This window comes from Nothoprocta perdicaria, unplaced genomic scaffold (assembly GCF_003342845.1).
Source record: "Nothoprocta perdicaria isolate Ctin4 unplaced genomic scaffold, notPer1 scaffold_145, whole genome shotgun sequence".
In the NCBI taxonomy this organism is placed as follows: domain Eukaryota; kingdom Metazoa; phylum Chordata; class Aves; order Tinamiformes; family Tinamidae; genus Nothoprocta; species Nothoprocta perdicaria.
In genome coordinates this window covers 428,374-452,746 of record NW_020454594.1, presented here as the reverse complement: position 1 = coordinate 452,746, position 24,373 = coordinate 428,374, and the positions used below count along the sequence as shown (strand labels likewise).

The following is a 24,373-nucleotide window of genomic DNA, read 5'->3' as shown; positions in this document are numbered from 1 at the left end:
GCTTAATTTCTCACAAGTAGTAGCATATAGAAAAATATTTTGCATATCTTTAGAGATTAAGAAACTAAAAGCTGTTTAAATGGCTGAGATGAGATGACGTTGCACCACGTTGCACCCAGGAACTTGCGCAGAATCCGTGTGYCCCTGCTGCTCCTCAGCTTGGGTCATTCTAGCAAGAGGAGCTCGACTTTGCCAAGTGTCTTGGTCAATTCCTAGAGGTTAAAGGATATGTTGCTATGTATTTATTTTGTTAGTGGGCAGTAGAGCAACACTTCTCTTCTCCAAAGCTTTTTTGACCCCCGATTAAAAGGGGGTCACTGTCAAGTACTGTATCCAGGTCTTGCCCTCCCTTTCTCACGGATATGAGAGGGGATGACTTTTGGGAAGTCAAAACTATTCCCCTCCTTCTTCTGTGACAAGAAAAAGGAGACATTTCTATACAGGGACCAGTCGGGCAGCCGTGTGGACATAACTGATCACCCTGGTAAACAAACCAGGAGTAAAAGACTACGTACCATTAGATTTATAATATAATATTTACATATTATATTTTCAGTCAGACCCTTCAGGGCTTTGCCCCCAGATCCATTTTCCAAAGTGACATTATTTCCATGCTGTTGTATTAAAAGCGTATGCAAACAGTGGAAAATTAGGCAAAGAGTGGAAAGCTTGTTTTCTTTTAATGTACTTGACATTGACCCCCTTAATGGTGTTCAGATGGCATGTGCCAAGCCTTCATGATTGTATTTCTTTTTTATCTCCGTGCTTCTCTGTAGGCTACACTGCATTTGAATGTGTGGCAGCGTTGTGACTTTCTTTACGTTCCCAACTGTAGGATAAATTCTCTCTAAAAATATCAGTCTTGCTACATGTAAGGCATTAAGCTGGGCTCTAGAACCCAGTTCCTGAAGGTCCCACAGTGATTGCAGCAGAGGCCTCCACCAAGTGTATTTAGAAATTGGGAGATGCTCTTAGGCAGGGAAACGTCCCCACGCTGTTTGCAATGACACTCCTCAGATTACCTCAGCACAGGGCAACTTGTTGCCTCTCTCTGTGCAGTTCAGTTTTTCTAAACGACCACCAAAGAATTCAACTGATTGTTACAAGCAAAAGGAGGGTTTTAAATGTGCAAGTAGGAAAAAAAAGAGACTATTTTAAACATCATTCATGCTGCATTCAGTAGGTGCCCAGGAGAGCAAGATTTATGCAACTCCATGCCTTAGAGTAGTATTGGATCTCAGCTCCAAATGCATTTGACAAGGGGGCTCAACATATTTTGTGGGTTGTAACTGTATTTAGTCATGTGGCTTTTCTAAAGGAAGCTTTTTGAACCCGGTCGTACAGTTTCATGGTGACTGTGGATTTCCAAGTATTTGTTTTTTCTTCCTGTTGTAAAAGGCCCAGCTCCTAGAATTAAGGATTGCATGGTTTCATTTGGAATGACTTTAATTTATTATAATTCTAATGGCTGAAATATTGCAAAACATACCTCCAAATATCTCAACAGAGAAAAAGGTAAACAGCCCCCCTAAAAGTGGTTAGGGGTTCTCTTCCAGAAACCTTGTTATAGTTGTCCCAACAGAATTTTGGAGCTTGATTCAAGATACTAAAATCATCAAGTCAAAAACCACCATACAAAGTTTACTGGCGCAAGAAAAAGAAAATCCATAATCTTAATGTCCTAAACATGCATGTGCAGTGTCTGTTCCTTAAAATATGTGAAAGGAATGCAGAGCAAGCAGTGTGTTTTTTGAAGTGATTGGGATTCATGTAGATGAATGGCCTTGCACTTTGGAGAGAGGCAGAGAAGAAATGCATGTTTTAAAAGGATAGCAGGTTGCCAAGTGCATACCTCGTTTTTGTCATTTTTGGTACATTTTTGTCCCCACTTCTAGTGTTCAGTGGTTCCAGTAATCTCTGTTTCAAGATGATACAAGTGCTACCTTTATAATGCATAACACCTCCTTTTGAGAAATGGAGTTAAAACCAGGCAATCTTGTACTCTTTCTTTCACTTTTGCAATAACTTAAAGGAGAAACTTGTTCAAAATCAGAATTCTTCTGTTATGGCAACTACCAATTTTCTTATGTATTATGCTACATTTGTAGSTATGTAACTTTTTTTTTTCCTCCAAGGGAAGTAGTTCATGTGAGGACAGTAAAATGYAAAGCCAAAAAATGTGACCAAAAACCCCTGCTGGACTATCTCAATCCAGTATTTTTTACTTTAGGACTACAGTAAATATCCCTGGTAGCATAAATAATAGAAATCCTCATTCTTTCTTCATCCCTTCCCCAAGAAATTCAGTCTGAAACATAAAACTCAAACAAGAAGAAYTGATTTTTATATAATGGACAATTTTATGTTTTTCAGTGTTTTCTATATAGAAATCGGTTATCTGCAAATTTTTACTTTGTAATTAAACTCAGTGATGCTGCTTTATGAAAAATTTTAATGCCTTGATAATGTACACAGCTTTTTTCAAGGGTAAAATTAGCAGTGTTTTTCACTACATCTAGTCTTCCTTCCTGGAAGATTAGCAGGAGACCTTTTTCACAAATAACAGAAAATTATAACACAAATAACAGAAAATTAACACACAAAGTATTAGCAGAAGTATGGTAGCATTACTTTTGAAAAAGTTTTACTTTTAAACAATATATTGCATACAGATAAATTCCATAGTGGACGTGGCAGAGAACCYGTTTGCTTAATGCTTCCCATTACCAGTTGCATTACTAATGTTTACTCCTATTTCTCCCTTCTTCAGCTATGCTGCTACGTATTAAGTTCTTGCATATGAGTTTGACAGTTCTGGTAATTTGTAATTAGCAAGGAAAAAAGTATTTGTGAAAGTTAAGGTTTCAGGTGATGTGTTGTTGAGGATAACCCAGCTGGAGCAATATATTTAGCTTACAACCAGGAAACCCTCTCGCACAGCTCACGTATGAGTAAGGAAGACCCACAGAAGATTACATGAGGTTGTTATTTTTCCACCCCAAGGGCAGAAGTACCTCTCAGATGTGTTATATTATGTTAAAAGGCTCTTTGCTTGWTTCTGTTCGCATGGATTGTGTGTTATGGGGTATGGTTTTCGTATCGTCAAGTTTGATGCTGCTCATCCCATCTGYGAAGATGTAACTTCTGCAGGACCTGGACACGGCTCTGTTGCTGCCCTAAGGCAAAGGAGGAGGTTTTGGTGACTTGAGGAAGCTCAGGAGTTGGGGCAGGGTGTAAAATCTGTCTGCTGCATCTTCAGAGAGAAACAGTAGTGTCGGGAGGATTGCTGAAGCATCATTTGGTGACTGTCAATAGGAGATCCTCACTGGTTGTRTAAATTCATGTATTTATATAGAGAATATAGTGTAGAACTTGATCTTTTGTACAAAAAAAAAGGAAACAAGAATTTCTAGTTCTTTTCTACTACTGTTGCATTAGGTTTAATTGCTCTGTTAATGGTTAGCTTGTGTACTTGAAATACTCATTTCTGCCATAGAGAAGCCTGGTCTGTTCCTTAGAAACTATATTTCATTGGGACACCGTCTGGAGAGTTCCTTGAGCCTTTTCTGGAGCCATTTGGAACTCATAGCAAAGCTCCTGTTAAGCTCTGTAGGATTAATAGTGATTGCCTCCAATCTTTTTTTTAATGGGAAAAAAAAAGAGTTAAAAGTTTTCTCACTGCAAGGGATTAAACTTGAAATATCATCCCTTCATAGTCTATTAAAAAAGAAAAAAAAAAAAAAGCTTTTTCAGTTTGGCAGACTAGGGAAATGCTGGCAATCTGGCAGTTACAGACTTGAATGTACTTGGGGACAAATTGTAATGCATTTAGCTGGCATCCTTAAAGAGCTGCCACCCTCCGAGCAGCCAACAGCAAATATATTTACATGGYTGAATTATAGAAATCTCTTCCTAAATAATTGAAGACCATTGTCCTACTTGAAACAAAGAGTTTCCATGCAAGTGCTTTGGGATTTTGAGCTCATTTAACCTGCCACTTGTATCAGCAAAGGGCAGAAGAAGCTGGTGGGTAATTCCTAATTAATACAGGCTATGTCTGTGCTAATGTTCCTGCATTGCTTCCCAGCTCCATGTCTGGATGATTTTCCAGCTAGTTGCCAGGAGGAGACCCAAGCACGTTGCCCCCAGGGTTTCTATCCTGAAGAGATGGGGAGGCTCGAAAGGAGCTGCAGGATGCTCCAGATCCCTGGGTCTGTGCAGGTTTGTGGCTCTGAAGTCTACTGTAGCCATCGAGGACTCAAATCCTGCTTTAAGTTATATCCCTGCAATCCCAGCTCCCTAATTGCACTTATATCCCCTTCAATCCGTATCACTAGCAGTTAGCCCTACCTGCTGGGCTGCCCTTTGAAAGGGAGGTGTTTTGGATAAACCCAACCAACTGTGTGAGATTTTTTTGAAGTGAGATATTAGTAGGCCAAGTGTGGAGTGACTACTCTGTAGTTTATTCTATGGGAATTACACTTTGGAGAGGGGAAAAAAAAGTGTGTAATAAAACTGCAATAATCATGTCATAATTTTAAAGGTATTTAGAGAAATAACATGCTACAAAGTTGAAAGGCATTAGAATTGCTTTATCATTTTGTTTTTTAGGAAGCTGCATTTCACCTGTATGTAGCGGTATTGTACTAGAGCGTGTGTGAACTGGAGAATGAAACCAGAAAGAAGAGAACTAAAAGTAAAACTAAACTTGGCTAGTTTATTTTCAAGGTGGAAACTGAGAGAAAAGCCAGAAATACTGCTCCCCACATAGTGGCCCAAGAGCCTGCTGTGACTATTTAGAAGGAGCTGGAATTTTAAGCCCTGCTTTTAATAAACTAAAGTAGTAATCAGATAGAGAGCTTTTTATTTTAGTTAAGAACAAGCCAATACTGTTAGCTGGGAAAGAGTTACAGGTATGACTGTATTTTCCCTGCAGTGGTTCAGGTAGGCTTTGTGCAGACCTAGTCCTGCTGGCTGTTCCCATCACTGTGTGAATGTGGAGGTTGAGGAAAGCTCCGAGAAGCTCCTYGGTTTTGCTTTGTGGGGGAAGGCAAGAGGAGAAGGTGCGTGTGCCCACGGACACATCAGGGCCTTCGGGGCTGTTYGGAGAATAGGAGCTCTTCCTGGGGCGTTTCGTGAACGTTTGTAAGACATGCAGGAAACGTTGAGGGTTTCTAGTGGCCTTGTCCTCTCTGAACAACAGCTTTCCACATTAAAATATTTGGGCTGGATTGCTTAGCTGTCCTTTGGAGGATTTTCTGCTTCCGTCTGTGGCTTCCTGCATCTGTGCTTCTTGCCTTGGACTCTCCTTGCCCTTAAAACACAGGCTTTGAAAAATGTGGTTGTCCATATGTKCCCAAATTGCCATTTTTCCCCCCAAGGTGCACAGTTTCTGAACCTGCCTGGGTTCATTAGCCACTCTCTTATATGAAGACGTTTGAAGCCTAGAAAACACTGCAACACAGGACTTCCCTAGAGCTGCAGGCTCTTAGTGTGACGTTCATGTGTCTAGGGGATCTCTTCCTCATCAAACACAAGGGTAATATTCTCAGCGGAAGCTTAAATGTGCAATAGATGGGATGTGTAGGTAGAGTTTCGTTTTGCACAAACCTTAAAAAGCCACTGGGTGACTTCTGAGGGGTGGTGAGGGCCTGAGCTCTGCAACATCCAAACTCCAGGCCTTCATCATCATCGTTCCGCTCCCAAATCTTAGTGTCTGATACTGGCTGGAGCGCTGAGCTATGATTTGTCCATATGTAAAATTTCATAACCAAAAAATATTGTCTTAAATATCAGTGTCAGATCTGGAGTCCAAGTAAACACTTTATTTCCCTCCATTCATAAATATTATCCAGAATATGTTTCTTAGTATTCTTTGCTTGGAGAGTGTAGCACATTTCCACTGAATGCCCAGACTAGGTATCTTTAAACGCCCAGTACTATAATATAAATGCTACAGCTGCATAATTGCATTTGTGTTGTATGTCGTGGCATTTAAAATAGCARATTTCTTCTAGCGGTGTTTTAAAAGTGCTGAGAGGATTATGGCACAACAGGAGCGTGCAATTTYGATGGCTTTGTTTGTCACTTAACTCTGATTAACTCAATAACTTAATTCTTAACAGCATTTTCTTACTTGTGTGAGTGAAAGCTGCTAGTAACCATGTCAGGTGTTGCCAGGTGTCCCCTCCTGTCGAAGATGTGACACGGTGCAAGATTTCTGCACAACACATCTAGTTATGTCTGAACGAGAGTGTGAAGCAAAAAGCCACAATACACCATTTCCACCCATTTCAAGACTTAAAGTATTGTAAACAGCAGTGTAAACATCTGACACGATTTGYACTGATTTAGTCAGGTCAGAAGTGCCCTTCGTTTCCCCTGGGTCCTGTCCACGCCACAGGAAAATTCATGGTCTTTGCAACGCACAGATGGAAGCCACGGAGCTGTAGGGGCTTAGGCAGGTGCTTAGCTCTAAACAGCACTTTAGTCCCCCCCTTGAGATTATTTGGGCATTTTAGTCTGAGCATGTGTGTGTGTGTAAGCTTACGGGGCATTCGGGTAGGAAGAATGGAAAAGTGAACATCTGATGGGATCATCAGGAGGGTTTTAAATGCTGCACTATGAATGTTCTTCTCTTGCCAGTATTGCGTGTGCATGTGTGTGTATAGGTAGGATCTGGTGTGTAGAGTGACTGCGTGTGCACACCTGTACATATATGTAGTGTCTGCGTATATAATGATGCCAACGCGTGTGCAGAGCCAGAAACTTGCGGATATACCATGCTGGAGATGCTGCATTGTTTTTTATTGTATTTTTTTTTCTATCAGTTGAATTGCAGGATGTTTACAGATGCTTATTAATATTTAACTTATACAGTGGAGCGGCAGGATGTTTATGATTGTTGTCAGCTGAAGAATTGTATGAGATTCGGGGTGAAATTTTGGCTTCATTGAAATCCCTGGCAAAGCTCCCATTGATCTCACTAGGGCCAAGATTTAACCTCTCCAAATCTATTGTTTACTGGCTATTTTCCTACTGTGATTTTTTTTTTTTAAGTTAGTGAATTGTATTTATTTTTCCAGTGTGAAATCTGCAGTGGCTATTTGGATTTTTCTACAGAACTTGCAAAATACAGCACAGGTGGGGATATATGCATCACCGAATGTACAGAATTTTTCATCGTTCTGGTCCTTTACTATGTCTAAGAAAATACATTCTGTAGTAACTTTCATAAGACTTAATATGGATTCTTCTAAAAATAGCTCACTTTTCCTGTCTCTCTCTGCAAGGGTAGCGTGCAGTGTGGTAACTGAAAATGAAGCATTATTTATTGATGAGTAGAGAGCTGTCTCATTTGTGTTGTGTACCTGCTGATTCCATACAGTTCAGCTGGCTCTGCAAATCTGGAAGAAGAATATTCTAAGTACCTCATCCAAAGTACCTTATCTAAATATATATATATATACATATATAGTATACCTTAAAATTCTCATCAAAGCATGGAAATCTTCTCAAAGCCTCTTTGTGGAATGATTCTTTTAGTATTTCACAGGTGAAGAAAATTACAGAAATATTAAGTGGTAGAGCAAGTCAGGCAACTGCCCGTTTGATATGAGAAAAATGATTTGTTTAGAGACAGCAGGATCAGTTCTTTGCTAGCACCAGGGAGAAGAAATTCCGTAACGCCGTGCTTCCTAAATCCCTTTCCAGGGTGTCTTTTTATTTGTGTCTGCTCTAGGTACATTCTTCCTGTGAAAAGACACCGTGCTGGGAGACAGCCAAATAAATACATCTTAATTTCTTAATCTAATGCTAACAATATTATTTTCCAACTAGAACTGTCATGCACTTTGAGACGTGTGCTCCTGGACCAGGTAAGTTTGTATTTGTGGGAGACAGGCAGTCCAGGGACACGGGAGGTGTGAATGAGGTAGCTCCAGCACTATCAAAGGCTGAGGAAACAGCAAGGCAGCTGTATTGCAACAGCAAGGCAGCTGTATTGCCCTGTAAAGCTCAGCTTAAAGACACGTACAGAGAAGGCCAGCTAGCCCCAGGAGCGTTTTGATACCACTTTGTGTAGGAAGGGAAATACTGGGCGTCCAGGCGCTCCTTCTTAGAGGAAATCACGCAGGTTGGTTGAACTTTCCAGGAGTTTGTTGGCTACAGAAGCAGCCCTCAAAAGACCAAACGTGGAGGCAGTCGGGGGGCAGAGAGTGTTTCGGGCTCGCTAGCGGATCACGTGCGGATCTGACGGCAGGCTGGGGACAAGAGCTGCTGCYGGGAGCCCATTCAGGTCGGCAGGAGATGCCCGTGGCCATCGGCGGGAGGWTGGATGGGTGTCCGAGCGAGCGGCCGCTTGTTTCTTCCCTGCTCATTATCCTGTAACGCGCTCAGGAACKGAGTTGGGCGCTGGGCCGGGGCCAGCTCGGCCGGCCTACCTGAGCCTCGCTTTGTGCATCCACAGGCGCAGCYGCTGCTCCTGCCTGCAGCTCCCTGCACCTACAGAACAGCGCCTAGGCGGTATATACGCGGCTGAGTTTTGCTAGACACTATTATATGCAGTATAACTAAATAACTTTTTCCATAACACTGCAAGAATTGCTTTTCTTAGCTTCAATTCCGACTGCTTAAGGAGCTACTCTTTCGGGTAGCTAGTTTTGAAGCTTAGCTTAGTACGTACAGTTACATACATAGTGGGCTCTGTTTGCTGCAGAAAAAGAGTAAAACTTCAAACTGCCTGACAAAACTTGCCAATGAAGTATATCTAACAGAGCAGGGGTGTAACTTTTGGCTTTATTTACTTGTAATAATTGTAAGGAACAGTGAATTTTGTTTGTTTACATACTGTTTACAATGGCACAGTTTTATTTTTAATATATAAAAACAATTGAGGTATTTATTGCATATACTATTTTAAAGATGTTTTATGTGTTTTCACCTTTGGAATATATTGTTACATTTCCTTGTACAGATAATTTGGGTGGCTTTGTTAATATAGTTAGTAATTTTTATGACTACTAAGTGACCAGTTTTCCGTGCCTTTTTATTGTTGGATGCATGATTACATATTTATTATTGTATGGAAGTCACTGAGATGTGTATTTTTGTATTCTGCTGGAAGCAATGGCTGATTTTATGTACCTGATAAGAGATGCCTTCCGTAATGGGCACTCCCATGAGATCTTCCTTCTCAAATAAACAGAATGCATTCAATGTATGTAAGTGCTTGAATTCTTTTCCATGTCTGGCAGTCCGTGGAAGTCCTCRAGGATGATGACACTCAGCTTTAGCTGTTACCACTCGAAAGGTGGGCTCGTAGCCCTGTCATCAGACCTAAAAGAAAATTCCCCATTGAAACTGATACACACTTAAGTTCTTGGCACAATGTAAGCCTTTGTAATTTAACAGAAAACGCTGTATGTTAAAACTAAATAAAACTTGGATGAATGACTATGAAGCATCATTTCTATTCAGCATGCCACACACTGCACTCAAATGGTTTTAAATTGCAGGCTTTGAATACAGCTTTTAAAAGTACTKTATATGGCTAAGTGCAAATCCACAAGTCACTTGTAAGGAGGTCCCTGTGCATGTAAGTGTTTACATTTGCAGGGAGCTTCTGCTGGATCCTGCTGGCTAATACAGCGGATTGAATGTAAAAGGACATAGGCTCTTGCATCCATAGTAACAACAGTCTTTAAAACAGAATATAGTGCTGATATTTCCAAGGTAAGGGGCAGTAAAACAAATACATTTTTGCTGGTAGTATAAAGAGAACCTCTGAAACGGCAGCCCAGGTAAACAGCCATGTGAGCTGAGTGCCAGGCCCTGGCGACACAGGGTATTGCAGCAGGCAGAGACCAGCTCCCGTGTGCTAGAGCACTGAGAATTAYTCAGAGCGCTATTTCCCCAGAATGGGGTGCAAAAGGAAATGCAATTAATGGGATATGCAGAACTCGAGTCTCTGTGCAGTGTGTGAACAGAAGCTTTTAATACTCTTCAACAGGGATATGGATAAGAATGAACTTACATATTTTATATAAGCATATATTTTCTTACTTCTTGCATATAATCAGTCCCTTCTGACATTGTTTGCAACACTGAATACACGGTAGTAAAGTCACTGAAATTAYGTCAACTGCAGTGACAAAATTCATTAAAATTGGGAAACCTGGAAGTGATAGAGAAGATTTTAAGCTGGGTTCCTGGAAGCAGGGAATCCCCAAAAGCAAATCTCTTTGCTAGAGCTAGAATTCTTGCCAGGACTGTTTATGAAAAAGGGCCATTAGGATATCTGGTCTAAAACATCAAATAAAAGACAACTAGTTAAAGGAGAGTTGTTGGGACGGACTGAAAAAGGGGAAAGGAAAATGATGGCACTGCTGGCTCCGTCACTGCATGTTAACCTTACACGTTCGGGTAGGGAAAAGGGAGAAACCAAATTATTTTACAAGGTTGATGTTCAGAAACACTAAAACTTGTATTTTGATTGAAGTCGTCCTGTCCTGGAAACAGGGGTGGGAGTAGAGTGTTAGTCCCAATCTACTGCTTGGGTGTTCAACAAGTTTGTAGCATTTCCTTGAGGAAATTGTTTTCCAAGAGCAGCTCTGATGAGGTTTCCAAGCATCCGGAAACAAAATACCCCTGCGGCGGCCGGGATGGCAGGAGCGCTGCATCCCAGCGCACATTCCCGGCATGGCGAGGCCCGGGGCCTGGCAGGCCTAGCGCGCCAGGCCTGGCCGGCCGTGCGGCGCCCCGGATGGGAGGGATGGAGGCGGAAGCGGTGCCACGTTCCGCAGCCGGGTGTCCCATTCCACAGCCGGGTGTCCCGTTCCACAGCCCGGCATGTGGATGGTTCCAGGGTGGTGGCAGGGGACAGACATCCCGCGTCGCGGCAGGTGCCTGGCAGAAGCCTTGGAATTGCAGCCCCGGCCTTCCCTTTCCTTATCCCCTCCCGGCAGCAGCTGCTGGCGCCTGTCCCAGTGGACTCATGCCCTGCTGTTTGTTATTTCCTGCTGCTGGGGCTCACAGCTTTTCAGGTGCCTCAAGTACTTCCCAAATAAAGGTTGTCCCGAGCTAGTTCCTTTCCCCTTCTTCAGTTTCATCCACCAAGTCCATGCAGTTCGATTAACAGGGATATGTGTTCCAAGGGATCCAGGTTATTAATGACACATCACACAATTAACACCTCTGAATCCCTAACGYGCTGTTCCTGGTAATAACAATCTATTTGGCAATAAAGGAATAAAGAAATGAGCTTTATGGGAAGGGAAGAGGATTTGCTTCCTCTCTTCCCTTCCTCCACCTTCCATCCCACWACGTTTTGAACTCCTTCTTTGACCAAATCTGCATGCAATAAACCCCAATCAGTGTATGTGCACCTGGGACCTACAGGGAGATGAGATGAGAGAGCATCAGGCACCAGTSGAAATCTGAAATTATTTTTCCAGATGCCCATTCAAATTATATGTCATTTGCTATCTTGCATATCTTAACAGAAAATAATTGAACGAGTTTATATTTAAGTAAAAATATAGTGTTTCTCAAAGAGTATGTAAAGTAATAAAGTAGTAATGAAGGGAATCGGAGGAGGGGAATAGCTGTGTCAATCCCGCAGTATTATGGGCCACCTAGAAATGAATGGTTTCAGCACRTGGTAAAATCTCACTAAATTATATTAGGAAGGTAAACAGTGCTTTATAAATCAAACTGTTTTATTATTAATATTTTCAGCTTAATTGCATCTCCCTGTGGCAGCTGAAACRTAAAAATGATTACACTGTATTTCCCAGAATCTTGAGCCTATTTAAAATATCGAAAGGAATGTTAATTAAATCTACCAAACATTGTGAAAAGAGTAGCTTGRACAAATGAGCCTAAATTCCTAAAAAATCCAATAGCCATTAATTGTATCAGGACAATCAATCACTATTTAGTTCTCGGTCAATAGGAACCATAGTTAATGGCTGACTAAACTCAATTAAGGTTTGATGAAATGCTCGTTTACTACCTCAAATCATTTGCCAGCAGGATCAGCAATAGATGAGTTTGTTTATTTGTTATAAATCACCTCTCAAACAGCATATATTTTGGAAGCAAAATTAATTGTCCCAAGTTTTATTAGATGGCCAATTAGTATGGGATATTATTAAACGCCTTCTCTGTTGATAGATTAAAAAGAGACCGGAATATAAAGCTTGAAGATCCTTTTACATCTGTTTAATCTAGGACTCAGTTTGGAAGCTTCTGCTATCCAGATAAATTAATCCCTAAGGAAGTGGGAGAATGTTTTTCATCAGTTTAAATAGCACTTCTATGCTCAGCAGTGCTGGCACTTTGTGGCTTCTGGGAACCTGACCCTCAGGATATCTCCGATCTGGAAGGAGGGCTTTGCCTGGGAGGAAGCCTAGGAACAGCCACTGGAGAGATAAGTTACATGACATTTCATTGACCTGTTCATGTTTCCATTCTGGCTGCCAGACTCATCTGTTGCTCCTTTCCAGTTCCCACCTCCTACATTAAATGGAGGAAAAATGAAAAATGTGAGGAAAAATGAAAAATGTGAGGAAAATTTAAGGACTAGAGATTTTCCACAGCCTCCCCTGAAGCACTAGGAGACTTGGGACATGCAGTTTCTCTTTATCTCATCCTTAATCTGCTTTTTTTTTTTTTTTTTTCCTGACCCCTTTTCAGATAGGGGAAAAAAATAGAGCAACGTGGTTGCTGATATCATCACAATTCTTACAGCAAGTGCATCTCTCCTTTTGCCCTGGCCTTTTGCCCTGAGCTTCAGAGCTTTCAAAAACCTGTTGGTTGTTTTGAGGATTTGTTTCCCAGGTGCAAGGAAACCTGCAGGTCATTTTCTCAGCTGGTCTTGGCTCCAGCATCTGAAACTTTGCTCTTTGGGAGCCAGTGCTATACAGTGACTAACTAACTGTTGTAACCTGGTGTTTTATTTATTCTCAATGATAATAAACAGGACAGCAATTAATAAAATGCAGAAAGCATGTCTGAGGACAGCAAGGAGCCTGTAGGTATCTCCTTAGGTCTTTCCAGACCTGTTTCTCTTGACAGCCCTCATGCCCCCTCACACCTCCTCCTCCAAGTTTTTTTAGATGAGGTGAAGTCCTTTTATTGTTTCATGCCCTTTGAGAAAAAGCACTTCTAAAAGTACAGATAATCTTATTTTCAGTATGCAGAACGMATCCCTTCCTGCTGCAGTTGCTCTTTGTTGAGTTGGAAAGACAGTCCCCAGTGGGTCATGCCATGACTCGTGGTCATGCCACGGGACACCCTTTGTCAGCTGGGTGGTGGTACCTCCACATCTGTTGCAGCTGGTYATTCAACTTCATCTTCCATGAATGAAGTTCAGACTGGGACACAAGACGAGCCTGCACACGGTTTCATTTATTAACTTGATCCAGTGCCTAAACTCACCCCTGTGATCAATCAAAACGGATTGATCACAGAAACCAAGCTGATACTCCCGGAGATCACCAGAGAACAGAGTGACCCATGAAATAGCTACGTTGCTTGGACAAACTCGACGTCTTGATGCTCCCTCGGCGCCGGGACCGGGTGGGAATGGGGATTGCTTTTGAAAGCCAGCCACCAGCGCTCGCGGAGCCGCAGCACCGTGCGAGAGTGCCGCAAGCCACCACGCTGCACATTACTGGTCATGAAACACTATCAGTGACGCTATAATCAACCACAACACAGCTTCTAGGGTGGGGTTTTACATGTACTGAGTTTGCCTGTTCCCAGCCCTGCTCCCTGCTGCTTTCTTAGCTCCAATACATCATGTGGGAGAAAAGCAGAAGAGCCACGAAAGGGGAGGGATCTGTGGGGCTTGTGGACTAAACCAGCTGAAGGAAGGATCTAACCAACACCAAGCGCTATCAGAGAGGAGAAGAAGCCCTCGTCCTTTATATGTGCTATTAAAAAATCATGAGCTAAGCAGTCCCTGCATTTGTATGTGACATCTCCAAAGAAAGCTGAAAAGTGTCACTCGAAATGATGTTGCTAATTCTGTAGCTGCCTAACTTGATACGTAACCAGCGTCCCGGGAAGATCCTTCATGCCAGCAATTTGCTGGAGTTTCTTTTCTCCTCCCGACGAGGCAGAAGGAGCAGAGCTAACCATCTGTGGTCATTCAACGTCCCATGGCACTCCACACGGATGTCCCGCAGTTCTGGAGAAGATCAATCCTGACCAAGTTTTGCATTGCCTAAATCTCCTTCGCCTTAGCAAAATTCTCTCCGTGAGCTCGAGAGGTGAGTTTTGAATTTTTGCACATAAGTAAAAAACTAAATACAGAGCTATTCAGCCCTGTACATAGTAGAGCAAAGTTAACCTCAGCTGTGCATGGCTTCCAGTGTATTTAACATCAGCTTTTCCTGCATAGGTTCAGATTTTGCATTACTATTCTGTTCCCATTCTGTAAAAAAATCGGTAATTTCTTTTCTAGTCTGCCTTAAAAGAAATCCAGAGCTTGCTTTCATCTTTATAAACAAATTTAATGCTAGTTAGTGGATTCGATCCTTATCATCCTTATCACTAACAACATTTGTAGAAAAACTATGTCTCAGACCATACAACTTCAGAAGTTATTATTTGTCAGAAATTAGAAGTATTTTCTTATTTGGCTAAGGGGCTTCATTCACTTCCATGAAATCCCTTTTGTTGGGTAGTTTCTCAGAGTATTAGCTGGGCTGTTGCATCTTGCATGGAAATGTGGACACTTATGAGGGATGAGAAAGTCAGCAGAAGATAAGGTCAAAATGAGGTTCTTTTGGCCATAAAATAAAAAAAAAAAAATAAAGCAAAGAGGCTCCAAATTTAAAAGCAAACTTTGCATTATATAAGATTAAAGTGAACCAAATGCTTAAGTACACTGCTGCACGCCTGTCTTCTGCAGCCTCTAGTCAGCAGCTATTTTGCAGATCTGTTATGTCAAACGGGCTGAATGTTTTGTTGTCACTGATGAAATGGTGCCTGCACAGATGGGTGGAAACACAGCGTGATGGTTCTCCTCAGTGCTTTACTGGTAGAACTTTACTTTTGACTTAGTAGCAGATCTCTCTCATTTTGAGCCCTCCATGGTAAAAAGGTGTTGAATTTAGAAAGGCCAGGACAGATTAGGGATTGACTGTCTGGACAGCAGCTCCACGGAGAGGGACCTGGGAGTCCTGGTGGACACCAAGTTAACCACGAGTCAGCAGTGCCCTCGTGGCCAAGAAGGCCAATGGGATCCTGGCTGCATCAGGAGGATGTCGCCAGCAGGTCAAGGGAGGGGATCCTGCCCCTCTGCTCAGCTCTGGTGAGGCTGCACCTGGAGTATTGGGTGCAGTTCTGAGCTCCCCAGTATAAGAGGGACGTGGAGCTTCTCGAGAGGGTCCAGCAGAGAGCAACTAAGATGATTAAGGGAGTGGAACATCTCTTGTATGAGGAGGCACTGAGTGAGTTGGGTCTGTTTAGCCCGGAGAAGAGAAGGCTGAGAGAGGATCTGATGAATATGTATATCTGATGAATATGTATATGATGATATGATATCACATGATATCATACGATGAATATGAAAATCTGATGAATATGTATAAATACCCAAAGGGTGAATGTAGGGAGGAAGGAGCCAAACTCTTCTGGTGGTGTCACTTACTGGTAGTGGCCAGTGACAGGACAAGTGGTGATAGGTAGAAGTTGCAACACAGGCAGTTCCATCTCAATGTGAGGAAGAACTTCTTTCCTGTGAGGATGCCAGAGCCCTGGAGACAGACTGTGGAGTCTCCTTCTCTGGAGATCTTCCCAACCCGCCTGGATGCCGCCCTGTGCCCCGTGCTCTGGGTGTCCCTGCTGGAGCAGGGGGTTGGACTGGATGATCTCTAGAGGTCCCTTCTAACCTCAACCAGTCTGTGATTCTGTGAACATCACTCCTGGATCCCTTCAGGTGGCTGTTGGGGAGTCCTCTTCCATTCTGTAAGGAATACCATCCAAAAACAAGCAGTCTCCTTAATGCCTTATCACACTACATTAATATTTTAAAATCAGTCTTCCCTTTTGTAATGAATCAAAAGACACTTTACACAGAGTTATACATCTCCACTTGAGGATTGCTCCAGAGAATACTGTGGGTGGAGAATTCTTATGTGTTTTTCTCATCCCTGCCGACAGCGTGACCCGTCAGGTGTGCTTGCAGGCAAAGCTGCCTCGCCAGACCCTTACAAGATCTGAAGACAAAGAACTAAACTGATTAAAGTCACGTGCCGAATCTTCAGTGATTCTTCTGGAACTCTGAAATCGTTTTCCTCACACAAACCACCTTTATTGGTCTTTGATCACTTTTCATCTGTAAAAAAAGATCCTTAAATGCCTCCAGAAATCAACATAATTCTGCAGATCAAGTGGCTAAATCAGATTAATATAATTTTGTTTTCTGACATAGAAATGCTGAAGTTAGACCTTTAGGGGAAATAAAAATCCATTTCCATTTTGCTCCTTTGCCATGATATGTTTTAAATGATACATTACTAAAGAAGCCATCAACAGTACTTTATTATAACATACCCTGCAGTGACTTTATCAGACTATTAACTCCAACTTGCATAGGATCAGATAGCTCTAAGTTTATGGCTATTGTAAAGTTTTTAGCATAAAGTAAACGACTACTATGGAGGTTTCAAATACGATTTCTTTCCTGCATTGCATCTTCCTTATTCCTAAAGGACATGAAAAAAATGCAATTGAGCAACACTTACCTAAGGTTCAAAATCACTGTTAGTAGCAAGGAAACTCTTAAAAAGAAAATGCTGGCTGCAGTTTTTCAGGATAACCATCTTGCAGGGACAGGCCTCAACATTTCCACATGTTCAAAGCTCATAGACTGAAAAGCTGCTGGTAATTCTGGAATCTTTTTGCAGATAAGAAAAAAAAATAACGCAATACTTTTATAACACAGCTTCTAGAATCAGATTGACTTATCTACAGCACATGTGCCTTATTACATCACATGTGACCAGGGTAATTATTTGAAAGCAAATAATTAAGTTTCACTTTCCATTCATTTGTAGATAGGACGGTGCCTTATCAATTAAAGTTCAACCTTTTTTTTTTACATGTTCGAATATTTGTAATACATTCCTTGAAATTAATTAAACAGACAATAGATTATTTCCCTTTCAATCAATGAATAAGTTTTGGAATTATGCTTTGTATTTCCATGGTTTAAAGCAACACGAGGGTTTTTTTAGTGATAACAAAGGAAATATTTTCAACCACCCTTTTTATTATTTTTATATTAAAAGAATAAATACATTATTGGTAATATATGGAGATCAAGATAACTTTCAGCTATGTTTGAATGTTGAAAAACTTCATTTAACTTGCTGTCACAGCCAAAGGTGAATGCATAATTAATGATAATATTTTGGAATAATTTTCTTGTTCTCTGATAGATACTATATTGTCTCTAGGCTGCATTTTTGCAATAAAATTTTTTTTGCATTTTACATTTCTGCTCTGATCTGCTTCAGTGACAGCTGAAGTCAATTCTCTTTATAGGGGAAATTAAGCTGCTTTGGTTTAAAATATGATGTGCAAATGCAACATTTCTGAGCTCAAATTAAATTTAAGTAGGAGAAGCTATTTCATTTTCCCAGTGAAAGCGAAATAGCCTTCAGCAAAGATAACTCAGACACAGTTACTCAGAAAGCCTACTTGGGTGGGGAAGAGCTCACATTATTTCTCGCAGGCATTTCCATTTCTGTCTCATTCTGGACGAGATTTTCAGTCTTCAGGCAGTGACTTGCAAAGCTGAAGTCCTTGGAATGGAGCTTTAGGGTGGCCGCTTTCCACAGCAGCAGCAGCCCCCCAGGGTAATAATTCCTGTTCCCTGCAATCCAGCTTTCAGTGGCTTATATCACGCTGACCATTTATACAATCACTCATTCAATTTTGCCTTACCTGTTTTACTCTTCTTTATGTAGTCTTACTTTTTTTTGAGGATATTTTTGAGGATTTTGAATTTTTGAGAAGCTCTCAATGCTCTTATTATGGTTGAAAAAGTGCTACCAAATAATATAAGAATTCGGTTGCTTTTGTTTGCTTTCCTTCAAATACTCTAAAAGACAATAAAATTAAAAACATTGGTGCTTAAACGGCATTTTGTCTTTTATTCATATCAGAAAGAAAATGAAATAAAACTTCCGAGTATGTGGCTGAACTGAGGAAATGAAGCATCAGGGAGGCTTTAAATGACGCAATGAAGCAGTCATTGGTGTGTATAATATAAAACTGGGCAACCCAGATGGGCACGTTAAGCTTGCCTGAAACCTAAAGCTTATGCTTGAAGTTATTATAGCTGAGATAAAGAGCACATTTTAAGATCTGTTGCAGCAGCAGAGCAAACTGTAGAACAAACCCACCAGAAAGGAAGCAGTAAGCACGCCATGAACAGCACACCAGACCATGCTCATTTTGGGAAAGAGACTCACAACGCCAATGATTCCCTGTCCAAGAATAAACTCTGTAACAACTGCAATAAGCTGGGCCAAGCATAGAGAATAGGAAGGTCAATGAAGAGCAAAGCAACTATCATAAAATTTATTGGGAATCTGGGGGAAACAGGCTGGAATTCGCCAGGATTGCTGTAGCATCTCTCCAGGAGATCAAACTGAGAGCAAACAAGAAAGAGAGAGTTGCATTTATTTACCAGTGGCGGGAGCAAGATTTGAAGCATGGCTCAGTGGAGCATCTGTGGTTCCTCTAATTTCACAGCAGGAGTACTGGAGACTACTGAAATAGATGAAATTGCAGAAAATTTAATTACCACTAAACATTTGCAAAGGGATTCATTGTTCCCTGGAGTTACCACAGTTAATGTAACAATGGTACACGAAATCTTTGGGCTTTCAAGAGGAAGTATATGCAGGAACTGTTGGAATAAAAGATTTCTGGTAGGCTAGCAGAGTGAAATGTATCTGCAGAATTAAAAAATGATGATGTTTATCCTAGATATTATCTAAATAGTGGGGAAAAGCAAATAATTCTTTTCATTATGACACCATAATCATAAGCTATAGCAAAACAAAGGTTGTCTTTTGCAAACTTGACTGAAAGTTCTGCAAATTTGTCTAGAAACACCAGAGTGGAAAAATAGCTTGACTCTTGTCAGAATTTTGCAGTTAACATCAGCTACGTTGTGCACTGCCAGCTTTGAGAACACAGGAAGGTCTCTGAATCTGTGCTGATCTCAACACTTCCAGTTGCCCAGTAAAGCCTTCAGATATGTGTCTTTTACCTAGGTTGGAAGGTACATGTGCCTCATTTTCTTATTTTTGCTGGTCCATCCGACTCTACGTTCATCCGTAAGCAGACACCTAAGGGGGAATCAATCACACAGCATGTGCGTGACAACCAAGGACCCAACAGGGGTTCATGGAAGGCAGGTCCTGCCTCACCAACCCGATCTCCTCTAGGACCAGGTGGCTGCCTAGTGGATGAGGGAAAGGCTGGGCACTGGTTGGCTTAGGCTTCAGGAGGGCCTTTGGCGCAGTCTCCCACTGCCTTCTCCTGGAGAATCCAGCAGCTCATGGCTTAGGCAGGAGAACTATTCACCAGGTGAAAAACCGGCTGGATGGCCGGGCCCAGAGAGTAGTGGTGAATGGGGCTGAATCCAGCTGGCGACCGGTCGTGAGCGGTGTTCCCTGGGGGTTGGTGTTGGGGCTGGTCCTCTTTAATATCTGTATCAATGATCAATGATCAATATCTGTATCAATGATGAGGAGATTGAGGGCACCCTCAGCAAATTTGCAAGTGACACCAAGCTGGGAGCAAGAGTTGATCTACTTGAGGGTAGGAAGGCTCTGCCTACATACCAACTGTATGAGGTTGAGCAAGGCCAAGTGTTGGGTCCTGCACTTCAGTCACAACAAGCCCATGCGGCGCTACGGCCTTGGGGCAGAGTGGCTGGAGGGCTGAGTGGCAGAAGAGCATCTGGAGTGTTGGTCAACAGCCGGCAGTGAGCGCAGCAACGTGCCCAGGTGGCCAAGGGGGCCAGCAACCTCCTGGCTTGTATCAGGAACAGTAGCCAGGGAAGTGATGATCGTCCCCCTCTACTCCGTGCTGGCGAGGCTGCACCTCAAACACTGTTCAGTTTTGGACCCCTCACTACAAGAAGGACATTGAGGTGCTGGAGTGTGTCCAAAAAAGGGCAACAAAGCTGGTGATGGAGCTGGAGCACAGACCTTACGAGGAGCAGCTCAGGGAGCCGGGGTTGTTGTCTAGAGGAGGACTGGCGGAGACCTTTCCGCTCTTTTACAACTACATGAAAGGAGGTTGTAGTGAAGTGGGGGGTCAATCTCTTCTCTAGAATAACCACTGATAGGACAGGAGGAAATGGCATCAAGTCGCACCAGAGAAGGTTCAGGTTAGACATTAGGAAGAATTTCAACACGGAAAGAGTAGTCGAGCGTCTGAGAAATGTGTGGATGAGGCATGTAGGGACACGGTTTAACAGGTATAGGTCTTTTCCAAACATGTTTCTATGATTCAATGACAGTAAGACAGGATGTGTCTCATATGTTATTTAGGTGTTTATTTCAAACTAATACCTTGCTCTCTAGAGAAGTAACTGAACCTGCTGGCTAGGAGGGATATACAAGCAGGTACTGTTGGGTATTCCTGGCCTTGCAATGTCATTTGGGTAACACTAACCACCTCACTAGCAATGAAGGACAACCTGATATATCTCTCACGGGGTTGAGTACTGTCATGGATCAAACACAGGAAAACTCAGTGATACCTGAAGCCCCTGTTCACACCAAAGTAGTGCATAAATCACAAGGCACAGCTGAAGAAATCCCAAAGCAATCCAAAACAAGGCAGGGTTGCAGCCAGACATTATTACCTGACACGCTTATAGTTATTGAGAAGGTGCATGAGCATTTTCTAATTGAACACATTTGCAGTTAAAATGTGAAATAGTACTAGTTTCATCAAAGTTTACAGAAATCAAGGCAGCGATGTGCTAGCTAGGAATGCAACGGGGCTGGCTGTTTGCTCTCAGCTGCCCGGGTATGTAGCTACCTGGCAATTTGCCCGCTGCTCAGTTGGTTTCTTGGCTCCCAGACAATGTCAGCTGGCAAAGAAAGAGATTGCTCTGTTTTTGGCAGAAAGGCAGCCCAGCCAATGTGTTTTGTTCCAGTGCTCAATGAAACAAAATACTGACAGGCTGAAATTTCCTGTAGAATAAAACTCTGCCTTCCCAGGCAGCTCTAGTTATGATTGTACACTGTTGTGTAACATAGTGATGGTGTTACCACAGCCTTTAAGCAAATTCAATGCATAGAAATGATGTTTGTCTAGAGGGTGTTTTAGGGCTTTGGACCTGGTAGCATCTGAAGTACTCTCCGTGCAGTATAATGTACCTTTTTATAAAGTTAGTTTGTGATACTTCCTATTTTTTATGAAAGGTCTATTAAGCTGTCCCTTAGAATTCATTTGTCAGCAGGACGTAACTGACCAACTGACAGATAAACTCTGAGTGCAGTCCATGGATTACATCTTTTACACACGTTGTTTGGGAAGATTATTTCGTCAGTTATGCATCATCTGATTCCAGCTTCAGTTTTCTGCTCAAAGAAAAAAAAACAGTGACAGTTGCAACGTATGTTTATAAAAAGACCGTTTGATTTTTCACTGTTAAAAAAATGAGCAAAACCACTCATGAATGTGCAGATAATTCCTTCTTAAACATGTTACTGGGAAAAAATAGATTTGTGAAACTTTCAGTGAATAGAAAGCAGAATTATCACTACACGTGCCACAGTCCAGGGCTGGCCAAGGATTCAAGGATTCAGAATGACTAACAAAATTATACACACAAATTCCAGGCTTTTAGTGGGTTGGTGGGTGGTGTCTGTTCAAAGAGATACAGGGTTTAAGTGGCAATGCAGGTCAACACAGGGGTATGCACTTGGAACAAGCCAATTGAAGCTGTTCCTGTTCTCAGTTGTCTCTGTGCTATCCCCAGCACCATGCTGACACATTTATTATGTTGGTGAACTGGATCAGCACAAAAAGAAGAAAAACAGTTTGTTCTCTAGCCTTCTCAGTCCAATCTCATTTACTGCTCAATTTCACAAATGTTCGTGCTGGCAAAGTCCAGGAGTAGAAGCAGGTAGCTGAGGCTGGGAGGCATAAGCCTGTTATTATACAGAGAAGCCACCAAAAGACATTAAAGAAATTGCATTTTTCATTCACAGCAGACAAGCTTTACATTTTGGAGGAAAATGCAGTAGCAAGCACAGCAGATCCTTCCCAGCTTGCCACAACAGGCTCAGCGAGGCTCCTCAAGAAATATATGCTGTGTCTTCAGTGAAAAGTAGGAAAGGCAAGATGGCAAGCTGCCTACCTGCCTCGGAGCAGGCAATCCGTATTACTACATCCTATCTCCACATGAGGAAGAACTTTTTCAAGGTGAGGGTGATAGAGCCCTGGAACAGGCTGCCCAGGGAGGCTGTGGAGTCTCCTTCTCTGGAGATCTCCCAAACCCGCCTGGATGCCGCCCTGTGCCCCGTGCTCTGGGTGTCCCTGCTGGAGCAGGGGGCTGGTCTAGATGATCTCTAGAGGTCCTTTCCAACCTCAAACATTCCATGATTTTGTGATTTTTTGATCAGTATAGTCTGTATGATGCATTGTCTTCCAGGGACATAGTACAACTTTAGGTATAGAGGGACATTCTTCAGAGGCAGTGTCATCAAGAAAACACTGAATTATATAACAAACTTTCTTGTGCAAGGGAAAATAATCTTAGCAAGGGCCTAATAAGAAAATGAATGGAAAGCTGCCATATAATCACAGGCTGGTTCTTCCTCTCCTTTTATAGAGCTAGCAGTGAATATGTTAGAGAGATGACATGCAAGTCAGTCTGAGACACCCAACAAGTTGCTCTAAGCCAGTGATACTGAAAATACCAACCTTGTAAGACAGGTGCAGCTAGTGACTCAGGATACTGTCAGTGTCCCAGTAATATTTCTGCCAGAAAAGGATTCTAGCAATACATACCAAGATGTTTTTGGTACAGAAAAAGCAGAAAACACTGCAGGTGCCTACATGACAAAACTGCAGCAATGTCCAGAGGTATATCACTGTCTTGCATTCACTTCTGTCATGCAGCGTATCAAATGGAAGTAACACATTTATAACTTGTTAGAAATGTTCTTTTACCTTAAAAGAGTTCACAGAGGTTCATGCAGCTCATAGAAACAGAAAATATCCCCTTAAATAGTTTATGAATTCTCCAATAGTGTTCCTCCTATAGAAACCAAGTGGAGCAATATTCCATAAAACACACCTATAGCATACAGTTTCAAATGGAAAGAAAATGAAACATTAAGAAACTTGGAAACATGACCAACAAAATGTTATATATTCCTAACCTACAAAAGAAAGTTGTCCAAAAAACAACCCAAAACCTAAGAGAAGCCCCACTGCAGCACCATGAAGGTTTCTTCCAAATCTCTGCGATCAATCATCTCCGCACTCTGATTCCTGCTGAAAGAGCTGCTCTTTGTGGTGAGCATGTTCCTCACCATAGGCAGGGACCTTGCCTACCTCACAGAACCTGGTATCATGCTCATACCTGGGCATTTCACTGTGCACTCCCTTACCTGGGTCAGAGATGGAGAACCTGAGTAACACTGGTCCCTGTCCCGATTCCGTGGGGACCCTCCTCTGGACTCTTCTGCTTCCTGAGAAGTAACCATTAAGTCCAGCTTGTGTTTACTGCCTTTCATGGGGCCTGGTAACGGATGCTGTTGCTAGGCAAGGTCCATACTCTCCTGCTGGCAGCCAAGTTTTACACACCCACTGTTGGCAAGAAAACAAACAAAACAAACCCACCAGAGAATAAAACGAGGGCAGCCCCTGGACACCCTGCATATACCCAGCAGGTACACTCCTCTTGAGGTGCGGAAATACCCCTGTGGTAATTAAAAATAAAAACTTTATTCCATGACATCAAATTCATCTCCTGCATAAGCCTTTCATCTCCTGTCAGATCTATGCTAGCTGTGTATGCTTTGGGTTTAGCTTTGGGCTTTTCCATCTATACTTATGTATTAAGCAGGAAAATGTATTAGTTGAAAAAAATAATTCTTTCTTCCTCACCTTTCAGTTTTGTGTTTTGACTATAGAGGGAATGCTGCTCTTTCAATCATACATTCCGATGGATTTCTGCCGTATAAATGATCCACAGCTTTTACATATGCTGTGAAGCTCCCTCCTGTTCCACCTGCCCACCCCAAAGTATATGAAAAATGTAAGACTCAAGTGTGCTCTACAGGACATAAATTACCAGAGTACAGAAACTGGC

At 42.1% G+C, this 24,373-nt stretch overlaps 1 long non-coding RNA gene across 1 annotated transcript; it reads right to left on the bottom strand.

The window, feature by feature from the left end:
- Positions 1-16,273: 16,273 nt before the first annotated feature.
- On the bottom strand, positions 16,274-16,898 carry LOC112943360. Its single transcript, XR_003248558.1, has 2 exons — positions 16,758-16,898; positions 16,274-16,348 (listed from the first exon to the last, which is right to left on the bottom strand). It is a non-coding gene; the product is annotated as an uncharacterized LOC112943360 (long non-coding RNA).
- Between the last annotated feature and the right edge of the window lie 7,475 nt (positions 16,899-24,373).